This window comes from Mobula birostris, chromosome 2 (genome assembly GCF_030028105.1).
Source record: "Mobula birostris isolate sMobBir1 chromosome 2, sMobBir1.hap1, whole genome shotgun sequence".
Classification (NCBI taxonomy): domain Eukaryota; kingdom Metazoa; phylum Chordata; class Chondrichthyes; order Myliobatiformes; family Myliobatidae; genus Mobula; species Mobula birostris.
The window spans coordinates 28,785,446-28,792,115 of record NC_092371.1 but is presented as its reverse complement, the minus strand read 5'-3'; positions in this window follow the sequence as shown (position 1 = coordinate 28,792,115).

Sequence of the window (6,670 nt, the reverse complement as noted above, 5' to 3'; positions counted from 1 at the left end):
TGGTTCCCCACGAGCTTGACCAGTTCGTCATATGGAATGTCCCCCGGTTTCCGCGGTGTGGCTAAATTCCTTATTAGTTTGCAAGTCTTTGCCCCACACACACTCAGGAGAATAGAGCGTTTCTTAGCCTCCTCAGTAATTCCATTAGTACAGAAAAAGTGTCCTAACCTTTCCTCATACTCTGGCAGTCCTCCATTAACTCCACAAATTCAACGATAGTCCCAAATGTAGCCATCTGAATGTGAGGCCCCTTATCGACACTGCTGCTCCTGTTCAAAACGCGCTGACACGTCCATAAACCAGTTTACCTCGTCACCAAAAATATATGGTAACTTCTACTTTGGAAAAGGCACACTCGACAACTTCATGCCCAAAGAAACAACTTTATCTCGAACGTCAAAATCGTTATGTATATACAGAGGCTTTCACAAACTGTACGGCATGGCGGGAACACCATATACAAAGCACACCGGAAGGAAAAACAATGGAAGTAGAACCCCCCCATTATCCTAATTAGTATTAACTTACTTTTAATAATGCTCACATTACAACACTTTCTAAGAGAAGGGGCCCAAAACTGCTCACAATACTCGAAGTGAGGCCTCACCAGTGCCTTATAAAGCCTCAGCATTACATTCTTACTTTTATATTCTAGTCCTCTTGAAATGAGTGTTAACAGTGCATTTGCCTTCCTCACCGCAGACTCAACTTGCAAATTAACCTTTAGGGAATCCTGCACAAAGCCTCCCAAATCCCTTTGCTCCTCAGATTTTTGCATTTTCTCTCCATTTAGAAAATAGTCAACCCTTTCATTTCTTCTACCAAAATGCATGACCATACACTTCTTGACACTGTATTCTATCTGCCATTTCTTTGCCCATTCTCCTAATCTGTCTAAATCCTTCTGTAGCCTTTCTACTTCCTCAAAGATACCTGCCTCTCCACTTATCTTCATATCATCTGCAAACTTTGCAACAAAGCTATCAATTCCATCATCCAATGACATAATGATAAAGAATCAGTCCCAACAAAGGCCCCTGTGGAACACCATTACTCACCAGCAGTCTACCAGGAAAGGCTCTCTTTATTCCCACTCTTTGCCTCCTGCCAATCAGCCACCGTTTTATCCATGCTGGAATCTTTCCTGTAATACCATGGGCTCGTAGCGTGCTAAGCAACCTTATGTGTGGCAGCTTGACAAAGGCCTTCTGAAAATCCAGGTACACAACATCAACCAATTCTCCTTTGTCTATCCTGCTTGTTGTTTCTTCAAAGAATTCCAACAGATATGTCAGGCAAGATTTTCCCTTGAGGAAACCATACTGACTATAGCCTATTTTATCATGTGCCTCCAAGAACCTTGAAACCATATCCTTAACAATTGACTCCACATCTACCCAACCACTGAAGTCAGGCTGACTGGCCTGTAATTTCCTTTCTTCTGCTTTTCTTCTTGAAGAGTGGAGTGATATTTGCAATTTTCAAGTCTTCTGGAACCATTCCAGAATCTAAAGATTCTTGAAAGAGCATTACTAATGCCTCCATGATCTCTTCAGCCAACTCTTTCTGAACCATGGGGTGTACACCATCTGGTCTAAGTGACTTATCTACCTCCAGTACCTCCCAAGAACCTTGTTCCCAAGCAATAGTAACTTCACACACTTCATGACCCTTGACACCTGGAAGTTCCACAATACTACTTGTGTCTTCCACAGTGAAGACTGATGCAAAACACTTTTTCAGCTCACCCACCATTTCTTCGTCCCACATTATTTCCTCTGCAGCATTGCCTGCCAGTGGTCTGATAACCACTCTCGCCTCTCTTTTACACTGTGTATCTGAAGAAACTTCTGGTGTCTACTTCAATATTATTGGCTAGCTTGCTTTTGTATTCCATCTTTATCTTCTTAATGATTTTTTTAAGATGCCTTCTGTTGGTATTTAAAAGCTTCCCAATCCTCTAACTTCCCACTAATTTTTGCTCTATTATATGCCCTCTCTTTGGCTTCTCTTCTTAGCCACAGTTGTGTCATCTTGCCTTCAAAATACTTCTTCCTCTTTGGGATGTATACATCCTGTGCCTCTGAATTCTTCCAAATTGCTTCCAGAAACTCAAGGCATTGCTGCTCTGCCATCATCCCTGCCAGTGTTCTTTTCTAATCAATTCTGGCCAACTCCACTCTCATATCTCTGTAATTGCCTTTACTCCACTGGAATACTCATACATATGACTTTAGCCTCTTCTCAAATTTCAGGGTGAATTCAAACATATTATGATCACTTACCCCTAATGGTTCTTTTACCTTAAGATCTCTAATCAATTCTGGTTTATTGCACAACTTTTAAACCAAAATAGCTGATCCCCTCATGGGCCCAACCACTAGCTGTTCTAAAAAGGCATCTCGTAGGCCTTCTGGAAATTACCCCTCTTGAAATATAGCACCAACCTGATTTTCCCAATTTACCTGTACAGTATATTGAAATCTCCCCATGACTAATGTAACGTTGCCTTCTTGGCATGTATTTTCTATCTCCCATTGTAACTTGTAGACCACATCCTTACTACTGTTTGGAGGTCTGTATATCACTCCCATCAGGGCGTTTGTACCCTTGCAGTTCCTTAGCTCTATCCATAATGATTCAACACCTTCCGACCCTATGTCACCACTTTCTAATGATTTAATTTCATTTTTCCCAACAGAACCACACCTTGCTTTCCTGCCTGTCCTTTTGATACAGTGTGTATCCTTGGACATTAAGCTCCCAGCTATAATCTTCTTTTAGCCATGATTCGGTGATGCCTACAACATCATACTTATCAGTCTGTAACTGTGCTAGAAGTTCATTGACTTTATGCTGTATGCTGCACACATTCAAATTTCACACCTTCAGTCCTGTATTCACCCTTCTTGCCCACCATTTACATTGCAACTCGTCCTTTTGACTGCAAAGTAGCCCTATCATCAGCCTCTCCTTGCTAGGAGACTCATTACACATTGCCCTTGTTTGTAAATCAACTACCTCATCTTCAGCACTATCACTCCAATTCCCATCCCCCTGCCAAATTAGTTTAACCCCCTCCCCCAAACAACTCAGCCAATCTGTCCTGCACCAGCTCCTAAACTACACATTTTCCTGCCAAATCATCCTGTTCTTACCCTCACTGGCACGTGGCACAGACAGCAATCCAGAGATTACTACCCTGGAGGTCCTGTTTCTCAACTTTCTACCTAGCTCCCTAAAATCTCTCTTCAGGGCCTTCTCACCTTTTCTGCCTATGTCATTGGTACCAATATGTATAAAAGCTTCTGGCTGTTCACCCTCGCCCTTAAGAATGCAATGCACACAATCCGAGACACCACTGACCCTGGATGGCAACATAACATCTGGGTGTCGCTATCACACCCATATAATCTTATCTCTGTTCCTCTGACTAAAGAGTCTCCTATCAACACTACAGTTCTCTTCACTCTTCTGAGCCACGGCACCAGGCTCAGTGGCAGAGAGCCGTTCACTGTGCATCTCCCCCCCCCCACCCCTCCGGGTAGGTCATCCCCCTCAATAGTACCCAAAGTTGTATACTTATTATTGAAGGCCGTGGCCACAGGTGTACTCTGAACTCGCTGTGCATTTCCCATCCGACAGAAGGGTTTCTGCTCAAAACATCGACTGTACTCTTTTTCTACATGCTGCCTGGCCTGCTGAGTTCCTCCGACATTTTGTGTGTGTTGCTCCCCTCCTTTTCCTGATAGTCACCCAGTTACTTGTCTCCTGCAACCTAGGGGTAACTAGCTCCTTGTAGCTCCTGTCTTTCACCTCCGCATTCTCCCTTTTGAGTCAAAGGTCATCGAGCTGCAGCTCCAGTTCCTTCACACGTTCTCTCAGAAGCTGCAACTCAGTGCACCTGGTTAAAAGTTAAAGTCTGTCCCAAGCCTGGTGCAGATGTGTTTATCAGGGAGGCTGCAGGTCTCCCAGACTTCCCACATCCTACACAGAGTACAAAACACTGCCCCTAGAGCCATTCTCACTAAACTACATGCCCTAATAGATGAGGAATGAACAATAAGATCACAGAGAGTAACTTACGAGGCAATTCAACTCACACAAGCCTGATCTCTCTTAAGCCTGATAGCTGGTTACTCTAAAGACTGGCATACTCACAAGAATAGCTTGCACTTGAGTTATTTTTATTGGCCCTTGCTAATGGATCCCTCTTGTTGATAGGTCGCTCCTCAGCTCAAAGAAACTGTCGCGAAACACTGCCTTCAAAATCTCGATCGCCATCCTGATTAAAAAGTAACTCTTTTTATGCACCCCTGGTGTGGTTTTTCCAACTCAAACAAAACCGGCTGGAAGCTCCACTTTTTAAATCTTGAACGCGGACCTGACTGAAAGGTAACTCTTATTACGTTCTGCCTCCTGCTGACTGGTCACTCCTCAAACTGCCACGAAACTGCCTTCGAAATCTCCATTGCCGTCCTGATTTAAAATGTACCCCTTTTTACGCACTACGTGGATCGTCCAACTCAGAGTCCTAACACTTTAGAATTAAGAAACAAGAAGGCAGTTGTCACACTAGTCGGCTACTCGGATGTTCTATAGATTATTAAGTAGTGAAGTGAAGGCACAGGAGTAAATCTACCAGGAAATTCAGTTCTGTGCAAGAATGATAGAATGGTATATTGAGCAGTTGCCCTAACAGATGACAATAGAGTTAAGGGAAGATCTTCTGAGATGTGGTCACAAGAATACTCTTTGAGTCTGTTTCTAGACCAATGAGAAAGGGAGCTTTGTTTGGCCTGGTTCTGGAGAACATGGCATCAGTAGAAGAACACCTGAAGATAAGATCAGCAAAGGAAGAATTCAAGAGGAGGATGGCCATCAGCACGAAAGGAATCAGAAGACTTCTATAGGCTTGTAAATAATAAGAGAAGTGGATACAATTAGGTATAGAGAGAGTAATCTATGCAAGGAGCCAGAGGACATAGCTAAAATATTAAATCACTAAGGAACCATTGGTAACAATTTATAGAAGAAGGACTCAAAAAGCTGGCTATATGCTTAAGATTAGTAAGCCATTTGATCCAAATGAGATGCAGCCCAGTATTATAAAAGTAAAAACCTGCACTTGCTGAGATTTTAAAAAAAAACAAAAATGTTGGAAATATTCCTTGGGGAGAAACAGAGTTTACACCTTAGGGAAAAATGGTCAAGGTTAGCCACTTTCAACACTGCCACTGATTTCACAACACCTTTCGAGAGAAAGAACCAGGATGCAGTTTAACCCAGAATTTCAATCCATGGCAAATGACAGACATCCCACCCTGCAAAAACTCATTTCAGGGAGGTAGCATCCTCGCCCCCCGCAACCCCATACCCCCCTCCCTCCAGTTGACCTCCAAGGGTGTATGTAATACTTTGTTTAGTGATTTTGTCTAATCTGTAAACCAAGTTCGGTATATGCAGCAAATGTGACATTAAACTATGTACTTATATTATATTATCATGTTTATTCTATTACAACTTTAAGCAAGTCTACAAGGAGTTTGGCCTCATCACGTAGGACATCAATAGCGTAGCTCCTTGGCAGCTAGACAGCTAGTTTAAATCAGGGGTCCCCAACCTTCTCTGCACCGCGGACCAGTTTAATATTGACAATATTCTTGCGGACCGACCGACCCCGGGGGGGGGGGGGGGGCGGAGTGGGTGTTAAATGCGACTGGAATATAGGTGATAAGTCAAGTATAAGTCACTTGTAAGTGGCTAATACACACAATTTCGTTTCTAAAGGGGTTTATCAGCACATATTTTCCTCACATGAATGGAGTGATAAGTCAATTATAACTGTGGTCCCAAACCTCCAGGCCACAAAGAATGCAACGGTACAGCGGTGGCCAGAATGCACCCAACACGTCAGACGCAATCAGCAATCGCCTCTGATCTGGGCCGACATTTACATGCCAGGCAGCACCTAATTAATTAACTTGTTAATTTTGGCTTTTTTCTTAAAGATGAGCTGAGTGCGTTCCGGCCACCGCTGTATTCTTTGCAAGCTGGAGATTGGGGACCACTGAATTATAAGTCACTTATAAGTCAATAGCATCATAACATTTTAAGTAACGTTTGGATATTAAACACACAGCGCATATTTTCCCTGTATGAACATATAAAATCATTGCAGCACACCGATATCGTTGACTCAGTGGGAGCCCTGGACTTGTTTTCCTGCAAAAACATGGTCCCATCGAGGGGTGATGGGAGACAGCGATACTCGAAGGGGGTTCCTTCTGTCCAGTCTATTCCACAGTTTAATTTTCGTTGCATTCATTGCAGAAAACTCCGCTTCGCAGAAATATGTTGGAAATGGAAGGAATGTTTTCAGTGCTTTCGTTGCTATCTCAGGATATTCAGCCTTGACTTTGATCCAGAGTGCCGGCAGAGATGTTATGTCAAACATACTTTTCAGCCTGCTGTCATTTGCAAGCTCGAGGAGTTGACCTTTATCCCGCGCTGACATGGATGGTTCACCGGGGACATTCACAAATGGGTCACGGACCCATTCCTTTGCATGTCTTGGGTCACTGATGACCTCACGTGCGTTAAAATTCAACAGCGCATGACAGGGAATGAGGAAAGGTGCAGCTGACTCATATCATTTCATATCGCCAAA